The sequence below is a fragment of the Lithobates pipiens genome, unplaced genomic scaffold (assembly GCF_037356315.1).
Source record: "Lithobates pipiens isolate NorthernLeopardFrog02 unplaced genomic scaffold, aLitPip1_a1.2 Scaffold_13, whole genome shotgun sequence".
In the NCBI taxonomy this organism is placed as follows: domain Eukaryota; kingdom Metazoa; phylum Chordata; class Amphibia; order Anura; family Ranidae; genus Lithobates; species Lithobates pipiens.
The window spans coordinates 136,430,415-136,450,133 of record NW_027507718.1 but is presented as its reverse complement, the minus strand read 5'-3'; the positions used below and the strand labels follow the sequence as shown (position 1 = coordinate 136,450,133).

Sequence of the window (19,719 nt, the reverse complement as noted above, 5' to 3'; positions counted from 1 at the left end):
CATTACTCTAAATGCGCCCGATCTCATCTGATCTCATCTGATCTCATCTGATCTCGGATGCTAAGCAGGGTTGGCCCTGGTTAGTACCTGGATGGGAGACCGCCTGGGGATATCAGGTGCAGTAGGCTATTCTTAAATACGTTGTTGGCTTCGACGACCTGTTTTATTTTTCTGCTTGTTTGCCTGGGTTACCATCTTGGCGTTTGTCAAGAGGTTTGAAAGTGGCCAGCAAGATCGCCTATGACCACATCACCCTGAGTGCGCACGATCTCGTCTGATCTCGAATGCTAAGCAGGGTCGGGCCTGGTTAGTACCTGGATGGGAGACCGCCTGGGGATATCAGGTGCAGTAGGCTATTCTTAAATACGTTGTTGGCTTTGACGACCTGTTTTATTTTTCTGCTTGTTTGCCGGGGTGACCATCTTGGCATTTGTCAAGAGGTTGAAAGTGGCCAGCAAGATTGCCTATGGCCACATCATCCTGAATACACCCGATCTCGTCTTATCTCGGATGCTAAGCAGGGTCTGGCCTGGTTAGTACCTGGATGGGAGACTGCCTGAGAATACCAGGTGCTATAGGCTTTTCTTAAATACGTTGTTGGCCTCGACAACCTGTTTTATTTTTCTGCTTGTTTGCCGGGGTGACCATCTTGGCGTTTGTCAAGAAGTTGAAAGTGGCCAGCAAGATTGCCTATGGCTTCATCACCCTAAATACGCCTGATCTGGGATGCTATGCAGGGTCATGCCTGGTTAGTACCTGGATGGGAGACCACCTGGGAATACCAGGTACTGTAAGCTTTTATTAAATACGTTGTTGGCTTCGATGACCTGTTTTATTTTTCTGCTTGTTTGCCGGGGTGACCATCTTGGCATTTGTCAAGAGGGTTGAAAGTGGCCATTAAGAGCGCCTATGGCCACATCACCCTGAATACGGCAAATCTCGCCTGATCTCGGATGTCCAAGCAGGGTCGGGCCTGGTTAGTACCTGGATAGGAGACCGCCTCGGAATACCAGGTGCCGTAGGCTTTTCTTAAATACGTTGTTGGCTTCGACGACCTATTTTATTTTTCTGCTTGTTTGCCGGGGTGACCATCTTGGCGTTTGTCAAGAGGATTGAGTGTGGCTAGCAAGACCGCCTACGACCACATCACCCTGAATACGCCCCATCTCGTCTGATCTGAGATGCTAAGCAGGGTCGGGCCTGGTTAGTACTTGGATGGAAAACTGCCTGGGAATACTAGGTGCCGTAGGCTTTTTTTAAAATATGTTGTTGTCGTCGACGACCTGTTTTATTTTTCTACTTGTTTGCCGAGTTGACCATCTTGGCGTTTGTCAACAGGGTTGAGAGTGGCTAGCCAGATCACCTATGGCCACATCACCCTGAATGTGCCCGATCTCGTCTGAACTCAGATGCTAAGCAGAGTCAGGCCTAGTTGGTACCTGAATGGGAGACCGCCTGGGAATGCCAGGTGCCATAGGCTTTTTGTTAAAAATGTTGTTGTCGTCGTCGACCTGTTTTATCTTTCTGCTTGTTTGCCAAGGTGATCATCTTGGCGCTTGTCAAGAGGGTTGAAAGTGGCCAGCAAGATCGCCTATGACCACATCACCCTGAATGCGCCCGATCTTGTCTGATCTCAGATGCTAAGCAGGGTCGGGCCTGGTTAGTACCTGGATGGGAGACCACCTGGGAGTACCAGGTGCCGTAGACTTTTCTTAAATACGTTGTTGGCTTCGACGACCTGTTTTATTTTTCTGCTTGTTTGCCGGGTGACCATCTTGGCCTTTGTCAGGAGGGTTGAAAGTGGCCAGCAAGATCCCCTACGGCCACATCACCCTGAATGCACCCAATCTCATCTTATCTCGGATGCTAAGCAGGGTCGCTCGTGGTTAGTACCTGGATGGGAGACCGCCTGGGAAATCCAGGTGCCGTAGACTTTTCTTAAATACGTTGTTGGCTTCGACGACCTGTTTTATTTTTCTGCTTGTTTGCCGGGTGACCATCTTGGCCTTTGTCAGGAGGGTTGAAAGTGGCCAGCAAGATCGCCTACGACCACATCACCCTGAGTGTGCACCATCTCGTCTGATCTCGGATGCCAAGCAGGGCCGGACCTGGTTAGTACCTGGATGGGAGACCGCCTGGGAATACCAGGTGCCATAGGCTTTTCTTAAATACGTTGTTGGCTTCGACAACCTGTTTTATTTTTCTGCTTGTTTGCCGGGGTGACCATCTTGGCGTTTGTCAAGAGGTTTGAAAGTGGCCAGCAAGATTGCATACGGCCGCATCACCCTGAATGCGCCCGATCTCATCTGATCTCAAGTGCTAAGCAGGTTTGGCCTGGTTAGTACCTGGATGGGAGACCATCTGGGAATATCAGGTGTCGTAGACCTTTCTAAAATACGTTGTTGGCTTCGACGACCTGTTTTATTTTTCTGCTTGTTTGCCGGGTTGACCATCTTGGCGTTTGTCAAGAGGGTTGAAAGTGGCTAGCAAGATCGCCTATGACCACATCACCCTGAATGCGCCCGATCTTGTCTGATCTCAGATGCTAAGCAGGGTCAGGCCTGGTTAGTACCTGGATGGGAGACCACCTGGGAGTACCAGGTGCCATAGACTTTTCTTAAATACGTTGTTGTCTTCGACGACCTGTTTTATTTTTCTGCTTGTTTGCCGGGTGACCATCTTGGCGTTTGTCAAGAGGTTTGAAAGTGGCCAGCAAGATTGCATACGGCCACATCACCCTGAATGCGCCCGATCTCATCTGATCTCAAGTGCTAAGCAGGTTTGGCCTGGTTAGTACCTGGATGGGAGACCATCTGGGAATATCAGGTTGTCGTAGACCTTTCTAAAATACGTTGTTGGCTTCGACGACCTGTTTTATTTTTCTGCTTGTTTGCCGGGTTGACCATCTTGGCATTTGTCAAGAGGGTTGAAAGTGGCTAGCAAGATCGCCTACAGCCGCATTACTTTAAATGCGCCCGATCTCATCTGATCTCATCTGATCTCATCTGATCTCGGATGCTAAGCAGGGTTGGCCCTGGTTAGTACCTGGATGAGAGACCACCTGGGGATATCAGGTGCCGTAGGCTATTCTTAAGTACGTTGTTGGCTTCGACAACCTGTTTTATTTTTCTGCTTGTTTGCCGGGGTGACCATCTTGGCTTTTGTCAAGAGGGTTGAAAGTGGCTAACAATATCCCCTACGGCCACATCACTCTGAATGCACCCGATCTCATCTGATCTCGGATGCTAAGCAGGGTCGCTCCTGGTTAGTACCTGGATAGGAGACCGCCTGGGAGATCCAGGTGCCGTAAGCTTTTCTTAAATACGTTGTTAGCTTCGACGACCTGTTTTATTTTTCTGCTTGTTTGCCGGGGTGACCATCTTGGCGTTTGTCAAGAGGTTTGAAAGTGGCCAGCAAGATTGCATACGGCCACATCACCCTGAATGCGCCCGATCTCATCTGATCTCAAGTGCTAAGCAGGTTTGGCCTGGTTAGTATCTGGATGGGAGACCATCTGGGAATATCAGGTGTCGTAGACCTTTCTAAAATACGTTGTTGGCTTCGACGATCTGTTTTATTTTTCTGCTTGTTTGCCGGGGTGACCCTCTTGGCATTTGTCAAGAGGTTGAAAGTGGCCAGCAAGATTGCCTATGGCTTCATCACCCTGAATACGCCCGATCTGGGATGCTATGCAGGGTCGTGCCTGGTTAGTACCTGGATGGGAGACCGCCTGGGAATACCAGGTACTGTAAGCTTTTATTAAATAGGTTGTTGGCTTCGATGACCTGTTTTATTTTTCTGCTTGTTTGCCGGGGTGACCATCTTGGCATTTGTCAAGAGGGTTGAAAGTGGCCAGCAAGAGCGCCTATGGCCACATCACCCTGAATACGGCAAATCTCGCCTGATCTCGGATGTCCAAGCAGGGTCGGGCCTGGTTAGTACCTGGATAGGAGACCGCCTCGGAATACCAGGTGCCGTAGGCTTTTCTTAAATACGTTGTTGGCTTCGACGACCTATTTTATTTTTCTGCTTGTTTGCCGGGGTGACCATCTTGGCGTTTGTCAAGAGTATTGAGTGTGGCTAGCAAGACCGCCTACGACCACATCACCCTGAATACGCCCGATCTCGTCTGATCTGGGATGCTAAGCAGGGTCGGGCCTGGTTAGTACCTGGATGGAAAACTGCCTGGGAATACTAGGTGCCGTAGGCTTTTTTTTTAAATATGTTGTCGTCGACGACCTGTTTTATTTTTCTACTTGTTTACCGAGTTGACCATCTTGGCGTTTGTCAACAGGGTTGAGAGTGGCTAACCAGATCACCTATGGCCACATCACCCTGAATGTGCCCGATCTCGTCTGAACTCAGATGCTAAGCAGAGTCAGGCCTAGTTGGTACCTGAATGGGAGACCGCCTGGGAATGCCAGGTGCCATAGGCTTTTTGTTAAAAATGTTGTTGTCGTCGTCGACCTGTTTTATCTTTCTGCTTGTTTGCCAAGGTGATCATCTTGGCGTTTGTCAAGAGGGTTGAAAGTGGCCAGCAAGATCGCCTATGACCACATCACCCTGAATGCGCCCGATCTTGTCTGATCTCAGATGCTAAGCAGGGTCGGGCCTGGTTTGTACCTGGATGGGAGACCACCTGGGAGTACCAGGTGCCGTAGACTTTTCTTAAATACGTTGTTGGCTTCGACGACCTGTTTTATTTTTCTGCTTGTTTGCCGGGTGACCATCTTGGCCTTTGTCAGGAGGGTTGAAAGTGGCCAGCAAGATCCCCTGCGGCCACATCACCCTGAATGCGCCCAATCTCATCTTATCTCGGATGCTAAACAGGGTCGCTCCTGGTTAGTACCTGGATGGGATACCGCCTGGGAGATCCAGGTGCCGTAAGCTTTTCTTAAATACGTTGTTAGCTTCGACGACCTGTTTTATTTTTCTGCTTGTTTGCCGGGGTGACCATCTTGGCGTTTGTCAGGAGGGTTGAAAGTGGCCAGCAAGATCGCCTACAGCCGCATTACTCTAAATGCGCCCGATCTCATCTGATCTCATCTGATCTCGGATGCTAAGCAGGGTTGGCCCTGGTTAGTACCTGGATGGGAGACCGCCTGGGGATAACAGGTGTCGTAGGCTATTCTTAAATACGTTGTTGGCTTCGACGACCTGTTTTATTTTTCTGCTTGTTTGCCTGGGTGACCATCTTGGCGTTTGTCAAGAGGTTTGAAAGTGGCCAGCAAGATTGCCTTCGGCTACATCACCCTGAATGCGCCCGATCTCGCCTGATCTCAAGTGCTAAGCAGGGTTGGCCTTGTTAGTACCTGGATGGGAGACCGTCTGGGTATATCAGGTGTCGTAGACTTTTCTTAAATACGTTGTTGGCTTCGACGACCTGTTTTATTTTTCTGCTTGTTTGCCGGGGTGACCATCTTGGCTTTTGTCAGGAGGGTTGAAAGTGGCCAGCAAGATCACCTATGACCACATCACCCTGAGTGCGCACAATCTCGTCTGATCTCGGATGCTAAGCAGGGTCGGGCCTGGTTAGTACCTGGATGGGAGACCGCCTGGGAATAGCAGGTGCCGTAGGCTTTTCTTAAATACGTTGTTGGCTTTGACGACCTGTTTTATTTTTCTGCTTGTTTGCCGGGGTGACCATCTTGGCATTTGTCAAGAGGTTGAAAGTGGCCAGCAAGATTGCCTATGGCTTCATCACCCTGAATACGCCCGATCTGGGATGCTATGCAGGGTCGTGCCTGGTTAGTACCTGGATAGGAGACCGCCTGGGAATACCAGGTACTGTAAGCTTTTATTAAATACGTTGTTGGCTTCGACGACCTATTTTATTTTTCTGTTTGTTTGCCGGGGTGACCATCTTGGCATTTGTAAAGAGGGTTGGAAGTGGCCAGCAAGATTGCCTATGGCCACATCACTCTGAATGCGCCCGATCTCGTCTGATCTTGGATGCTAAGCAGGGTCACTCCTGGTTAGTACCTGGATGGGAGACCGCCTGGGAAATCCAGGTGCCGTAGACTTTTCTTAAATACGTCGTTGGCTTCGACGACCTGTTTTATTTTTCTGCTTGTTTGCCGGGTGACCATCTTGGCCTTTGTCAGGAGGGTTGAAAGTGGCCAGCAAGATCGCCTATGACCACATCACCCTGAGTGCGCACCATCTCGTCTGATCTCGGATGCCAAGCAGGGTCGGGCCTGGTTAGTACCTGGATGGGAGACCGCCTGGGAATACCAGGTGCCATTGGCTTTTCTTAAATATGTTGTTGGCTTCGACGACCTGTTTTATTTTTCTGCTTGTTTGCCGGGGTGACCATCTTGGCGTTTGTCAAGAGGTTTGAAAGTGGCCAGCAAGATTGCATATGGCCACATCACCCTGAATGCGCCCGATCTCATCTGATCTCAAGTGCTAAGCAGGTTTGGCCTGGTTAGTACCTGGATGGGAGACCATCTGGGAATATCAGGTGTCGTAGACATTTCTAAAATACATTGTTGGCTTCGACGACCTGTTTTATTTTTCTGCTTGTTTGCCGGGTTGACCATCTTGGCGTTTGTCAAGAGGGTTGAAAGTGGCTAGCAAGATCGCCTATGACCACATCACCCTGAATGCGCCCGATCTTGTCTGATCTCAGATGCTAAGCAGGGTCGGGCCTGGTTAGTACCTGGATGGGAGACCACCTGGGAGTACCAGGTGCCGTAGACTTTTCTTAAATACGTTGATGGCTTCGACGACCTGTTTTATTTTTCTGCTTGTTTGCCGGGGTGACCATTTTGGAGTTTGTCAAGAGGGTTGAAAGTGGCCAGCAAGATTGCCTATGGCCACATCACCCTGAATGCGCCCAATCTTGTCTGATCTCGGATGCTAAGCAGGGTCGGGCCTGGTTGGGATCTGGATGGGAGACCACCTGGGAATACCAGGTGCCGTAGGCTTTCCTAAAATACGTTGTTGGCTTCAACGACCTGTTTTATTTTTCTGCTTGTTTGCCGGGGTGACCATCTTGGCGTTTGTCAAGAGGGTTGAAAGTGGCCAGCAAGATCGCCTACGACCACATCACCCTGAATGCGCCCTATCTTGTCTGATCTCAGATGCTAAGCAGGGTCGTGCCTGGTTAGTACCTGCATGGCACACCGCTTGGGAATACCAGGTGCCGTAGGCTTTTCTTAAATACGTTGTTGACTTCGACGACCTGTTTTATTTTTCTGCTTGTTTGCCGGGGTGACCATATTGGCTTTTGTCAGGAGGGTTGAAAGTGGCCAGCAAGATCGCCTACGACCACATCACCCTGAGTGCGCACGATCTCGTCTTATCTCGGATGCCAAGCAGGGTCTGGCCTGGTTGGTACCTGGATGGGAGACTGCCTGAGAATACCAGCTGCCATAGGCTTTTCTTAAATACGTTGTTGGCTTCGACATCCTGTTTTATTTTTCTGCTTGTTTGCCGGGCTGACCATCTTGGCTTTTGTCAGGAGGGTTGAAAGTGGCCAGCAAGATCGCCTATGACCACATCACCCTGAGTGCGCACGATCTCGTCTGATCTCGGATGCTAAGCAGGGTCGGGCCTGGTTAGTACCTGGATGGGAGACCGCCTGGGAATAGCAGGTGCCGTAGGCTTTTCTTAAATACGTTGTTGGCTTTGACGACCTGTTTTATTTTTCTGCTTGTTTGCCGGGTTGACCATCTTGGCATTTGTCAAGAGGTTGAAAGTGGCCAGCAAGATTGCCTATGGCCGCATCATCCTGAATACACCCGATCTCGTCTTATCTCGGATGCTAAGCAGGGTCTGGCCTGGTTAGTACCTGGATGGGAGACTGCCTGAGAATACCAGGTGCCATAGGCTTTTCTTAAATACGTTGTTGGCTTCGACAACCTGTTTTATTTTTCTGCTTGTTTGCCGGGGTGACCATCTTGGCGTTTGTCAAGAAGTTGAAAGTGGCCAGCAAGATTGCCTATGGCTTCATCACCCTGAATACGCCCGATCTGGGATGCTATGCAGGGTCGTGCCTGGTTAGTACCTGGATGGGAGACCGCCTGGGAATACCAGGTACTGTAAGCTTTTATTAAATAGGTTGTTGGCTTCGATGACCTGTTTTATTTTTCTGCTTGTTTGCCGGGGTGACCATCTTGGCATTTGTCAAGAGGGTTGAAAGTGGCCAGCAAGAGCGCCTATGGCCACATCACCCTGAATACGGCAAATCTCGCTTGATCTCGGATGTCCAAGCAGGGTCGGGCCTGGTTAGTACCTGGATAGGAGACCGCCTCGGAATACCAGGTGCCGTAGGCTTTTCTTAAATACGTTGTTGGCTTCGACGACCTATTTTATTTTTCTGCTTGTTTGCCGGGGTGACCATCTTGGCGTTTGTCAAGAGGATTGAGTGTGGCTAGCAAGACCGCCTACAACCAAATCACCCTGAATACGCCCGATCTCGTCTGATCTGGGATGCTAAGCAGGGTCGGGCCTGGTTAGTACCTGGATGGAAAACTGCCTGGGAATACTAGGTGCCGTAGGCTTTTTTTTAAATATGTTGTTGTCGTCGACGACCTGTTTTATTTTTCTACTTGTTTACCGAGTTGACCATCTTGGCGTTTGTCAACAAGGTTGAGAGTGGCTAGCCAGATCACCTATGGCCACATCACCCTGAATGTGCCCGATCTCGTCTGAACTCAGATGCTAAGCAGAGTCAGGCCTAGTTGGTACCTGAATGGGAGACCGCCTGGGAATGCCAGGTGCCATAGGCTTTTTGTTAAAAATGTTGTTGTCGTCGTCGACCTGTTTTATTTTTCTGCTTGTTTGCCGGGGTGACCATCTTGGCGTTTGTAAAGAGGGTTGAAAGTGGCCAGCAAGATCGCCTATGACCACATCACCCTGAATGTGCCCGATCTTGTCTGATCTCAGATGCTAAGCAGGGTCGGGCCTGGTTTGTACCTGGATGGGAGACCACCTGGGAGTACCAGGTGCCGTAGACTTTTCTTAAATACGTTGTTGGCTTCGACGACCTGTTTTATTTTTCTGCTTGTTTGCCGGGTGACCATCTTGGCCTTTGTCAGGAGGGTTGAAAGTGGCCAGCAAGATCCCCTGCGGCCACATCACCCTGAATGCGCCCAATCTCATCTTATCTCGGATGCTAAGCAGGGTCGCTCCTGGTTAGTACCTGGATGGGATACCGCCTGGGAGATACAGGTGCCGTAAGCTTTTCTTAAATACGTTGTTAGCTTCGACGACCTGTTTTATTTTTCTGCTTGTTTGCCGGGGTGACCATCTTGGCGTTTGTCAGGAGGGTTGAAAGTGGCCAGCAAGATCGCCTACAGCCGCATTACTCTAAATGCGCCCGATCTCATCTGATCTCATCTGATCTCGATGCTAAGCAGGGTTGGCCCTGGTTAGTACCTGGATGGGAGACCGCCTGGGGATATCAGGTGCCGTAGGCTATTCTTAAATACGTTGTTGGCTTCGACGACCTGTTTTATTTTTCTGCTTGTTTGCCTGGGTGACCATCTTGGCATTTGTCAAGAGGTTTGAAAGTGGCCAGCAAGATTGGCTACGGCTACATCACCCTGAATGCGCCCGATCTCGCCTGATCTCAAGTGCTAAGCAGGGTTGGCCTTGTTAGTACCTGGATGGGAGACCGTCTGGGTATATCAGGTGTCGTAGACTTTTCTTAAATACGTTGTTGGCTTCGACAACCTGTTTTATTTTTCTGCTTGTTTGCCGGGGTGACCATCTTGGCTTTTGTCAGGAGGGTTGAAAGTGGCCAGCAAGATCGCCTATGACCACATCACCCTGAGTGCGCACGATCTCGTCTGATCTCGGATGCTAAGCAGGGTCAGGCCTGGTTAGTACCTGGATGGGAGACCGCCTAGGAATAGCAGGTGCCGTAGGCTTTTCTTAAATACGTTGTTGGCTTCGACAACCTGTTTTATTTTTCTGCTTGTTTCCCGGGGTGACCATCTTGGCGTTTGTCAAGAATTTGAAAGTGGCCAGCAAGATTGCCTATGGCTTCATCACCCTGAATACGCCCGATCTGGGATGCTATGCAGGGTCGTGCCTGGTTAGTACCTGGATGGGAGACCGCCTGGGAATACCAGGTACTGTAAGCTTTTATTAAATACGTTGTTGGCTTTGACGACCTGTTTTATTTTTCTGCTTGTTTGCCGGGGTGACCATCTTGGCATTTGTCAAGAGGGTTGAAAATGGCCAGCAAGAGCGCCTATGGCCACATCACCCTGAATACGGCAAATCTCGCCTGATCTCCGATGTCCAAGCAGGGTCGGGCCTGGTTAGTACCTGGATAGGAGACCGCCTCGGAATACCAGGTGCCGTAGGCTTTTCTTAAATACGTTGTTGGCTTCGACGACCTATTTTATTTTTCTGCTTGTTTGCCGGGGTGACCATCTTGGCGTCTGTAAAGAGGGTTGAAAGTGGCCAGCAAGATCGCCTACGGCCACATCACTCTGAATGCGCCCGATCTCGTCTGATCTTGGATGCTAAGCAGGGTCGCTCCTGGTTAGTACCTGGATGGGAGACCGCCTGGGAAATCCAGGTGCCGTAGACTTTTCTTAAATACGTTGTTGGCTTCGACGACCTGTTTTATTTTTCTGCTTGTTTGCCGGGTGACCATCTTGGCCTTTGTCAGGAGGGTTGAAAGTGGCCAGCAAGATCGCCTACGACCACATCACCCTGAGTGCGCACCATCTCGTCTGGTCTCGGATGCCAAGCAGGGTCAGGCCTGGTTAGTACCTGGATGGGAGACCGCCTGGGAATACCAGGTGCCGTAGACTTTTCTTAAATACGTTGTTGGCTTCGACGACCTGTTTTATTTTTCTGCTTGTTTGCCGGGGTGACCATCTTGGCGTTTGTCAAGAGGGTTGAAAGTGTCCCCCAAGATCACCTATGGCCACATCACCCCGAATGTGCCTGATCTCGGATGCTAAGCAGGGTCGGGTCTGGTTAGTACCTGGATGGGAGACCGCCTGGGAATACCAGCTGCCATAGGCTTTTCTTAAATACGTTGTTGGCTTCGATGACCTGTTTTATTTTTCTCCTTGTTTGCCGGGGTGACCATTTTGGAGTTTGTCAAGAGGGTTGAAAGTGGCCAACAAGATTGCCTATGGCCACATCACCCTGAATGTGCCCAATCTCATCTGATCTCGGATGCTAAGCAGGGTTGGGCCTGGTTAGGATCTGGATGGGAGACCACCTGGGAATACCAGGTGCCGTAGGCTTTTCTAAAATACGTTGTTGGCTTCAACGACCTGTTTTATTTTTCTGCTTGTTTGCCGGGGTGACCATCTTGGCGTTTGTCAAGAGGGTTGAAAGTGGCCAGCAAGATCGCCTACGACCACATCACCCTGAATGCGCCCTATCTTGTCTGATCTCAGATGCTAAGCAGGGTCGTGCCTGGTTAGTACCTGCATGGCACACCGCTTGGGAATACCAGGTGCCGTAGGCTTTTCTTAAATACGTTGTTGGCTTCGATGACCTGTTTTATTTTTCTGCTTGTTTGCCGGGGTGACCATTTTGGAATTTGTCAAGAGGGTTGAAAGTGGCCAGCAAGATCGCCTATGGCCACATCACCCTGAATGCGCCCAATCTCATCTTATCTCGGATGCTAAGCAGGGTTGCTCCTGGTTAATACCTGGATGAGAGACCGCCTGGGAGATCCAGGTGCCGTAAGCTTTTCTTAAATACGTTGTTAGCTTCGACGACCTGTTTTATTTTTCTGCTTGTTTGCCGGGGTGACCATCTTGGCGTTTGTCAGGAGGGTTGAAAGTGGCCAGCAAGATCGCCTACAGCCGCATTACTCTAAATGCGCCCGATCTCATCTGATCTCATCTGATCTCGGATGCTAAGCAGGGTTGGCCCTGGTTAGTACCTGGATGGGAGACCGCCTGGGGATATCAGGTGCAGTAGGCTATTCTTAAATACGTTGTTGGCTTCGACGACCTGTTTTATTTTTCTGCTTGTTTGCCTGGGTTACCATCTTGGCGTTTGTCAAGAGGTTTGAAAGTGGCCAGCAAGATCGCCTATGACCACATCACCCTGAGTGCGCACAATCTCGTCTGATCTCGAATGCTAAGCAGGGTCGGGCCTGGTTAGTACCTGGATGGGAGACTGCCTGGGAATAGCAGGTGCCGTAGGCTTTTCTTAAATACGTTGTTGGCTTTGACGACCTGTTTTATTTTTCTGCTTGTTTGCCGGGGTGACCATCTTGGCATTTGTCAAGAGGTTGAAAGTGGCCAGCAAGATTGCCTATGGCCACATCATCCTGAATACACCCGATCTCGTCTTATCTCGGATGCTAAGCAGGGTCTGGCCTGGTTAGTACCTGGATGGGAGACTGCCTGAGAATACCAGGTGCTATAGGCTTTTCTTAAATACGTTGTTGGCCTCGACAACCTGTTTTATTTTTCTGCTTGTTTGCCGGGGTGACCATCTTGGCGTTTGTCAAGAAGTTGAAAGTGGCCAGCAAGATTGCCTATGGCTTCATCACCCTGAATACGCCCGATCTGGGATGCTATGCAGGGTCATGCCTGGTTAGTACCTGGATGGGAGACCACCTGGGAATACCAGGTACTGTAAGCTTTTATTAAATACGTTGTTGGCTTCGATGACCTGTTTTATTTTTCTGCTTGTTTGCCGGGGTGACCATCTTGGCATTTGTCAAGAGGGTTGAAAGTGGCCATTAAGAGCGCCTATGGCCACATCACCCTGAATACGGCAAATCTCGCCTGATCTCGGATGTCCAAGCAGGGTCGGGCCTGGTTAGTACCTGGATAGGAGACCGCCTCGGAATACCAGGTGCCGTAGGCTTTTCTTAAATACGTTGTTGGCTTCGACGACCTATTTTATTTTTCTGCTTGTTTGCCGGGGTGACCATCTTGGCGTTTGTCAAGAGGATTGAGTGTGGCTAGCAAGACCGCCTACGACCACATCACCCTGAATACGCCCCATCTCGTCTGATCTGGCATGCTAAGCAGGGTCGGGCCTGGTTAGTACTTGGATGGAAAACTGCCTGGGAATACTAGGTGCCGTAGGCTTTTTTTAAAATATGTTGTTGTCGTCGACGACCTGTTTTATTTTTCTACTTGTTTGCCGGGTTGACCATCTTGGCGTTTGTCAAGAGGGTTGAAAGTGGCTAGCAAGATCGCCTATGACCACATCACCCTGAATGCGCCCGATCTTGTCTGATCTCAGATGCTAAGCAGGGTCAGGCCTGGTTAGTACCTGGATGGGAGACCACCTGGGAGTACCAGGTGCCATAGACTTTTCTTAAATACGTTGTTGTCTTCGACGACCTGTTTTATTTTTCTGCTTGTTTGCCGGGTGACCATCTTGGCGTTTGTCAAGAGGTTTGAAAGTGGCCAGCGAGATTGCATACGGCCACATCACCCTGAATGCGCCCGATCTCATCTGATCTCAAGTGCTAAGCAGGTTTGGCCTGGTTAGTACCTGGATGGGAGACCATCTGGGAATATCAGGTGTCGTAGACCTTTCTAAAATACGTTGTTGGCTTCGACGACCTGTTTTATTTTTCTGCTTGTTTGCCGGGTTGACCATCTTGGCATTTGTCAAGAGGGTTGAAAGTGGCTAGCAAGATCGCCTACAGCCGCATTACTTTAAATGCACCCGATCTCATCTGATCTCATCTGATCTCATCTGATCTCATCTGATCTCATCTGATCTCGGATGCTAAGCAGGGTTGGCCCTGGTTAGTACCTGGATGAGAGACCACCTGGGGATTTCAGGTGCCGTAGGCTATTCTTAAGTACGTTGTTGGCTTCGACAACCTGTTTTATTTTTCTGCTTGTTTGCCGGGGTGACCATCTTGGCTTTTGTCAAGAGGGTTGAAAGTGGCTAACAATATCCCCTACGGCCACATCACTCTGAATGCACCCGATCTCATCTGATCTCGGATGCTAAGCAGGGTCGCTCCTGGTTAGTACCTGGATAGGAGACCGCCTGGGAGATCCAGGTGCCGTAAGCTTTTCTTAAATACGTTGTTAGCTTCGACGACCTGTTTTATTTTTCTGCTTGTTTGCCGGGGTGACCATCTTGGCGTTTGTCAAGAGGGTTGAAAGTGGCCAGCAAGAAGGAAATCAAGGATCCAGAAGGTCGTTACTTGATTCTTAAAGGACACCTACTTGATACCGCTATCACCATTACATCATACTACGCTCCTAACAAAAATCCTGTTTCTTTTCTTTCTCATTTATTTCAAACTATAGAACACCACAAAATAGGTACTACAATTCTATGTGGAGATTCTAATCAGACCATATTCCCATTTTTGGATAAATCACCAATCCCACAGTCACATACAGCAGACAAACAACTCTTATCAAAACTAATTACAAAACATAACCTAGTAGATACTTGGAGAGAATTGAATCCAACCAAGAGACAATACACACATTACTTGTTCCCTCATCGCTCATTCTCTAGGATAGACCATATATTTATGTCCATAGGGCTAATTCCAGAAATAATATCTACAAAAATTATTCCCATCCCATGGTCCGATCATAGTGCAGACTACATTACTGTTGACTCTATAATTCCAAAAAAAAATGATCCAACATGGATATTAAGAGTTTATAAGGAGAGGAGAGAGATGGGACTTTGAGTGAAGCACACAGCAGTAAATGGATTGGTCAAGTGACTAAGAAAATTTAATTTATTTATATTTCACAAATCGTACATTGTTTGCAAGTATTTTGGGCAACAGGCCTCTAAAAAATACTTGGGGCAACATGCCTCGTACAGTATAAATCACAGTTCAATAAACATGTATTGAGTAGTTTTAAGACCTTAGCTAGTAAGTAAATTAACCAAAAATTCAGATTATATAAAAACTTGATATTCCATGATTGCAATAAAAAGAAGGTAATAATTCAAGGCTCTACGCGTTTCACGGCACTATAGCCGCTCATCAGGAGCAGGTACCATGGAATAGATCTAAAAAAGAAAAATAGCAAAAAATAATGAAAGGAGAAATAATGAAAAAAAGAACTAAAAATGGGTGTTGGCCCATATGGAAAAAAAAAAACTGTGCATCCAACTTACATTTGCATCCGCACACCATCTGGGTGGCATCGAGGATCGCCAAAAAAAGACCGCAATGTGAAGCCCCCAGGTAGCACAGTAGCCTGCATGGATGGTTGCAACCGCCAAGAACACCTCCAGAGTCGGTGAGTGCAATGGGTGTGATGTAAACTTAATGATTGAAAGAAACCCCAAAGGGGACCTAAGTGAAATAAAGTATAAAAATATGAAATGTAAACAAGTGTTGCAGTAGTGATGGATTGATGGTGCAAAAAAAAAAAAGGGAGCAATTAAAATGAAAAAAGAAAAGAAAACATGTTGTGTACCTATGTCGACTGAAAAGGACCGTAGTCGATCCACGTAAGTGTGATCATACTAGTGAAAGAGAAAGGTGGAATGTGTGAACCTACAACGGGAGATGCCTGGGCAGACGCACCATCTACGTCCCGTCACCAGAGCCACGCAGGTGCATGCAACAGTGGAGGGAGGAAAAGCAGTCACCTAGACGGCTCAGCCGTCCGACGATTAGCGCCTGGCCATCCCCACACTGTGCACGCCTAGAGATCAAATTCGGTCGGCAATGCGGCGCCACGAGGACGCCATCCGTCCGACCCTTATAACGAGGCTCCAGCGAGCAGGGACCATCTCCCCACCCCTCCTATGTCAAAAGGGGGCAGGATGGGGGAGGAGACCCACAGTCAAACCACAGCCAGTGGGGGTGAACACAAACGGACCGATCGGCGAGACCAGACATCCAACCAGAGGTGCACCAAAGCCATGAAAGCAGGGCACAGTGACAATAAACCAATTGACAAAATGAAAAAATATAAAAATAACGAGTTTTTTCTTTAAAAATAAAAATGAGAAAAAACACAGAAAAAAGATAAAAAAGAAAAGAAAAAAAGCTTTATCCATTTCAAAAATCTAATAAAATAAACTAGACAGTAGGTATTATTAGGTCATTATTTAAAGACAATAATATGTATAGTCACAAGTAACAATAATAATAATAACAATAATGGACTACTGCTGTGTGCTTCCATCCCTGATTCAAATATCAATATAGGAAAAGTGCATTTTGGGACTTCAAATATCAATATTAATATCTTTTTATTGCAATCATGGAATATCAAGTTTTTATATAATCTGAATTTTTGGTTAATTTACTTACTAGCTAAGGTCTTAAAACTACTCAATACATGTTTATTTATTTATTGAACTGTGATTTATACTGTACGAGGCATGTTGCCCCAAGTATTTTTTAGGGGCCTGTTGCCCAAAATACTTGCAAACAATGTACGATTTGTGAAATATAAATAAATTAAATTTTCTTAGTCACTTGACCAATCCATTTACTGCTGTGTGCTTCACTCAAAGTCCCATCTCTCTCCTCTCCTTATAAACTACTGACAGGTATGGAGGCTGGCGTCCCTTTGATGCTGGCCTCATTTAAAGTCCCAAAATGCACTTTTCCTATATTGATATTTGAATCAGGGATGGAAGCACACAGCAGTAGTCCATTATTGTAGTACTTGTGACTATACATATTATTGTCTTTAAATAATGACCTAATAATACCTACTGTCTAGTTTATTTTATTAGATTTTTGAAATGGATAAAGCTTTTTTTCTTTTCTTTTTTATCTTTTTTCTGTGTTTTTTCTCATTTTTATTTTTAAAGAAAAAACTCGTTATTTTTATATTTTTTTATTTTGTCAATTGGTTTATTGTCACTGTGCCCTGCTTTCATGGCTTTGGTGCACCTCTGGTTGGATGTCTGGTCCTGCCGATCGGTCCGTTTGTGTTCACCCCCACTGGCTGTGGTTTGACTGTGGGTCTCCTCCCCCATCCTGCCCCCTTTTGACGTAGGAGGGGTGGGGAGATGGTCCCTGCTCGCCGGAGCCTCGTTATAAGGGTCGGACGGATGGCATCCTCGTGGCGCCGCATTGCCGACCGAATTTGATCTCTAGGCGTGCACAGTGTGGGGATGGCCAGGCGCTAATCGCCGGACGGCTGAGCCGTCTAGGTGACTGCTTTTCCTCCCTCCACTGTTGCATGCACCTGCGTGGCTCTGGTGACGGGACGTAGATGGTGCGTCTGCCCAGGCATCTCCCGTTGTAGGTTCACACATTCCACCTTTCTCTTTCACTAGTATGATCACACTTACGTGGATCGACTACGGTCCTTTTCAGTCGACATAGGTACACAACATGTTTTCTTTTCTTTTTTCATTTTAATTGCTCCCTTTTTTTTTTTTTTTGCACCATCAATCCATCACTACTGCAACACTTGTTTACATTTCATATTTTTATACTTTATTTCACTTAGGTCCCCTTTGGGGTTTCTTTCAATCATTGAGTTTACATCACACCCATTGCACTCACCGACTCTGGAGGTGTTCTTGGCGGTTGCAACCATCCATGCAGGCTACTGTGCTACCTGGGGGCTTCACATTGCGGTCTTTTTTTTGGCGATCCTCGATGCCACCCAGATGGTGTGTGGATGCAAATGTAAGTTGGATGCACAGTTTTTTTTTTTTCCATATGGGCCAACACCCATTTTTAGCTCTTTTTTTCATTATTTCTCCTTTCATTATTTTTTGCTATTTTTCTTTTTTAGATCTATTCCATGGTACCTGCTCCTGATGAGCGGCTATAGTGCCGTGAAACGCGTAGAGCCTTGAATTATTACCTTCTTTTTATTGCAATCATGGAATATCAAGTTTTTATATAATCTGAATTTTTGGTTAATTTACTTACTAGCTAAGGTCTTAAAACTACTCAATACATGTTTATTTATTTATTGAACTGTGATTTATACTGTATGAGGCATGTTACCCCAAGTATTTTTTAGAGGCCTGTTGCCCAAAATACTTGCAAACAATGTACGATTTGTGAAATATAAATAAATTAAAATTTCTTAGTCACTTGACCAATCCATTTACTGCTGTGTGCTTCACTCAAAGTCCCATCTCTCTCCTCTCCTTATAAACTACTGACAGGTATGGAGGCTGGCGTCCCTTTGATGCTGGCCTCATTTAAAGTCCCAAAATGCACTTTTCCTATATTGATATTTGAATCAGGGATGGAAGCACACAGCAGTAGTCCATTATTGTAGTACTTGCTGGCCTCATTTAAAGTCCCAAAATGCACTTTTCCTATATGGATATTAAGAGATTTCCTACTCAAAAATCCAGCTCATAAAAATAATATTGAAATTGCGCTCAAAGATTATATAAAATATAACTCCATACCTGACGTCTCTCCGACTACATTATGGGAAGCACACAAACCTGTTCTCCGTGGCATATGTCTACAGCAAGCAAACATATTCAACAGAGAGCGGAAAATCCTTTGTCAGACTTTAGAAACAAATTTCAATAAATGTCACACAGCATTCCAAAATAACCCTGCTTCTTTATCTAAAATAAATCTTGACAAAGCTAAATTGGAATTTGATCTATTCCTTACTGAAGCAGCGGATAAAACCATCAAGAGATCACAACACAATTTCTATATCAATGCGAATAAACCTCACACACTATTTGCCAGGGCATTAAAATCCTGCCAGAACCCAACGAAACCGATACGTCTGAAAATCTCGAGGGGGGTATACACAAATAATCCTTTAAAAATATTACAAAAATTCAAAACACAATTAAAAAATTTATACTCTTCTAATAATGAGTTGGATCCTTCTAGAGCAAATGATTTTTTCTCTCATATATCTCTACCGACACTATCTAAAACACAAATGGAAATGATGGAGGAACCAGTGTCAATTATAGAGGTATCTGAAGTTATCAAAAATCTGAAACTAAATAAAAGGCCAGGTCCTGATGGTTTTTCTGCGCTGTATTACAAAACGTTTGTAGACACCCTATCTCCAGTCTTGACAAACACTTTTAATTCCCTTTTGGAAGGTCATACTTTTAGAAGAGAAACCCTAACTGCAATTATCTGTATGCTCCCTAAACCTCACACAGACGATTCAATATGGTCTAATTATCGCCCTATTTCGTTATTAAATTTGGAAATAAAAATTTTAGACAAAATTCTAGCTAACAGATTAAATACTATTATAGGCAATCTAATACATCGTGATCAAGTGGGCTTCATTCCATTACGTCAAGCAGGAGATAATATTAGACGTGCAACACTCCTGTCACATGCCGCTAAAAAAAGACGTATTCCCACTTGTTTTCTTTCTTTAGATATTATGAAAGCTTTTGACACAGTATCTTGGTCATATACAGTGGTGTGAAAAAGTGTTTGCCCCCTTCCTCATTTCCTGTTCCTTTGCATGTTTGTCACACTTAAGTGTTTCGGAACATCAAACCAATTTAAACAATAGTCAAGGACAACACAAGTAAACACAAAATGCAATTTGTAAATGAAGGTGTTTATTATTAAAGGTGAAAAAACATACTATAACTGTGGTTGTCCACACCTGAGTTCAATTTCTCTAGCCACACCCAGGCCTGATTATTGCCACACCTGTTCACAATCAAGGCATCACTTAAATAGGAGCTGCTTGACACAGTAAGGTCCACCAGAAGATCCTTAAAAGCTACACATCATGCCGAGACCCAAAGAAATTCAGGAACAATTGAGAAAGAAAGTAATTGAGATCTATCAGTCTGGAAAGGGTTATAAAGCCATTTCCAAAGCTTTGGGAATCC

General features: G+C 46.6%; 44 pseudogenes; all 44 read left to right on the top strand.

Moving 5' to 3' along the window:
• Positions 1-236: 236 nt before the first annotated feature.
• Positions 237-355, top strand: LOC143979300 (5S ribosomal RNA; annotated as a pseudogene).
• Positions 356-462: 107 nt separating this feature from the next.
• On the top strand, positions 463-581 carry LOC143979264 (5S ribosomal RNA; annotated as a pseudogene).
• Positions 582-1,133: 552 nt separating this feature from the next.
• LOC143979123 (5S ribosomal RNA) lies at positions 1,134-1,252 on the top strand (annotated as a pseudogene).
• A 109-nt stretch (positions 1,253-1,361) lies between these two features.
• On the top strand, positions 1,362-1,480 carry LOC143979588 (5S ribosomal RNA; annotated as a pseudogene).
• Positions 1,481-1,589: 109 nt separating this feature from the next.
• LOC143978710 (5S ribosomal RNA) lies at positions 1,590-1,708 on the top strand (annotated as a pseudogene).
• A 107-nt stretch (positions 1,709-1,815) lies between these two features.
• On the top strand, positions 1,816-1,934 carry LOC143979632 (5S ribosomal RNA; annotated as a pseudogene).
• Positions 1,935-2,041: 107 nt separating this feature from the next.
• Positions 2,042-2,160, top strand: LOC143979634 (5S ribosomal RNA; annotated as a pseudogene).
• Positions 2,161-2,268: 108 nt separating this feature from the next.
• Positions 2,269-2,386, top strand: LOC143979822 (5S ribosomal RNA; annotated as a pseudogene).
• A 108-nt stretch (positions 2,387-2,494) lies between these two features.
• Positions 2,495-2,613, top strand: LOC143979233 (5S ribosomal RNA; annotated as a pseudogene).
• Positions 2,614-2,720: 107 nt separating this feature from the next.
• Positions 2,721-2,839, top strand: LOC143979736 (5S ribosomal RNA; annotated as a pseudogene).
• A 355-nt stretch (positions 2,840-3,194) lies between these two features.
• Positions 3,195-3,313, top strand: LOC143978859 (5S ribosomal RNA; annotated as a pseudogene).
• A 108-nt stretch (positions 3,314-3,421) lies between these two features.
• LOC143979831 (5S ribosomal RNA) lies at positions 3,422-3,539 on the top strand (annotated as a pseudogene).
• Positions 3,540-4,091: 552 nt separating this feature from the next.
• Positions 4,092-4,210, top strand: LOC143979249 (5S ribosomal RNA; annotated as a pseudogene).
• A 107-nt stretch (positions 4,211-4,317) lies between these two features.
• Positions 4,318-4,436, top strand: LOC143979587 (5S ribosomal RNA; annotated as a pseudogene).
• Positions 4,437-4,545: 109 nt separating this feature from the next.
• On the top strand, positions 4,546-4,664 carry LOC143979045 (5S ribosomal RNA; annotated as a pseudogene).
• A 107-nt stretch (positions 4,665-4,771) lies between these two features.
• LOC143979795 (5S ribosomal RNA) lies at positions 4,772-4,890 on the top strand (annotated as a pseudogene).
• Positions 4,891-5,461: 571 nt separating this feature from the next.
• Positions 5,462-5,580, top strand: LOC143979347 (5S ribosomal RNA; annotated as a pseudogene).
• Positions 5,581-5,904: 324 nt separating this feature from the next.
• On the top strand, positions 5,905-6,023 carry LOC143979148 (5S ribosomal RNA; annotated as a pseudogene).
• Positions 6,024-6,130: 107 nt separating this feature from the next.
• LOC143979422 (5S ribosomal RNA) lies at positions 6,131-6,249 on the top strand (annotated as a pseudogene).
• Positions 6,250-6,357: 108 nt separating this feature from the next.
• LOC143979816 (5S ribosomal RNA) lies at positions 6,358-6,475 on the top strand (annotated as a pseudogene).
• A 108-nt stretch (positions 6,476-6,583) lies between these two features.
• LOC143978709 (5S ribosomal RNA) lies at positions 6,584-6,702 on the top strand (annotated as a pseudogene).
• Positions 6,703-6,810: 108 nt separating this feature from the next.
• Positions 6,811-6,929, top strand: LOC143979361 (5S ribosomal RNA; annotated as a pseudogene).
• Positions 6,930-7,037: 108 nt separating this feature from the next.
• Positions 7,038-7,156, top strand: LOC143979688 (5S ribosomal RNA; annotated as a pseudogene).
• Positions 7,157-7,491: 335 nt separating this feature from the next.
• Positions 7,492-7,610, top strand: LOC143978259 (5S ribosomal RNA; annotated as a pseudogene).
• Positions 7,611-7,717: 107 nt separating this feature from the next.
• LOC143979438 (5S ribosomal RNA) lies at positions 7,718-7,836 on the top strand (annotated as a pseudogene).
• Positions 7,837-8,388: 552 nt separating this feature from the next.
• On the top strand, positions 8,389-8,507 carry LOC143979552 (5S ribosomal RNA; annotated as a pseudogene).
• Positions 8,508-8,616: 109 nt separating this feature from the next.
• On the top strand, positions 8,617-8,735 carry LOC143979586 (5S ribosomal RNA; annotated as a pseudogene).
• A 109-nt stretch (positions 8,736-8,844) lies between these two features.
• Positions 8,845-8,963, top strand: LOC143979225 (5S ribosomal RNA; annotated as a pseudogene).
• A 107-nt stretch (positions 8,964-9,070) lies between these two features.
• On the top strand, positions 9,071-9,189 carry LOC143979840 (5S ribosomal RNA; annotated as a pseudogene).
• A 570-nt stretch (positions 9,190-9,759) lies between these two features.
• Positions 9,760-9,878, top strand: LOC143979192 (5S ribosomal RNA; annotated as a pseudogene).
• Positions 9,879-10,202: 324 nt separating this feature from the next.
• Positions 10,203-10,322, top strand: LOC143979845 (5S ribosomal RNA; annotated as a pseudogene).
• Positions 10,323-10,430: 108 nt separating this feature from the next.
• LOC143978334 (5S ribosomal RNA) lies at positions 10,431-10,549 on the top strand (annotated as a pseudogene).
• A 107-nt stretch (positions 10,550-10,656) lies between these two features.
• Positions 10,657-10,775, top strand: LOC143979678 (5S ribosomal RNA; annotated as a pseudogene).
• Positions 10,776-10,883: 108 nt separating this feature from the next.
• On the top strand, positions 10,884-10,992 carry LOC143979856 (5S ribosomal RNA; annotated as a pseudogene).
• A 108-nt stretch (positions 10,993-11,100) lies between these two features.
• Positions 11,101-11,219, top strand: LOC143978529 (5S ribosomal RNA; annotated as a pseudogene).
• A 108-nt stretch (positions 11,220-11,327) lies between these two features.
• LOC143979686 (5S ribosomal RNA) lies at positions 11,328-11,446 on the top strand (annotated as a pseudogene).
• A 108-nt stretch (positions 11,447-11,554) lies between these two features.
• On the top strand, positions 11,555-11,673 carry LOC143979800 (5S ribosomal RNA; annotated as a pseudogene).
• A 108-nt stretch (positions 11,674-11,781) lies between these two features.
• On the top strand, positions 11,782-11,910 carry LOC143979852 (5S ribosomal RNA; annotated as a pseudogene).
• A 108-nt stretch (positions 11,911-12,018) lies between these two features.
• LOC143979373 (5S ribosomal RNA) lies at positions 12,019-12,137 on the top strand (annotated as a pseudogene).
• Positions 12,138-12,244: 107 nt separating this feature from the next.
• On the top strand, positions 12,245-12,363 carry LOC143979263 (5S ribosomal RNA; annotated as a pseudogene).
• Positions 12,364-12,915: 552 nt separating this feature from the next.
• On the top strand, positions 12,916-13,034 carry LOC143979189 (5S ribosomal RNA; annotated as a pseudogene).
• Positions 13,035-13,143: 109 nt separating this feature from the next.
• Positions 13,144-13,262, top strand: LOC143979231 (5S ribosomal RNA; annotated as a pseudogene).
• A 107-nt stretch (positions 13,263-13,369) lies between these two features.
• On the top strand, positions 13,370-13,487 carry LOC143979697 (5S ribosomal RNA; annotated as a pseudogene).
• A 375-nt stretch (positions 13,488-13,862) lies between these two features.
• Positions 13,863-13,981, top strand: LOC143978858 (5S ribosomal RNA; annotated as a pseudogene).
• The last annotated feature ends 5,738 nt before the right edge of the window (positions 13,982-19,719 follow it).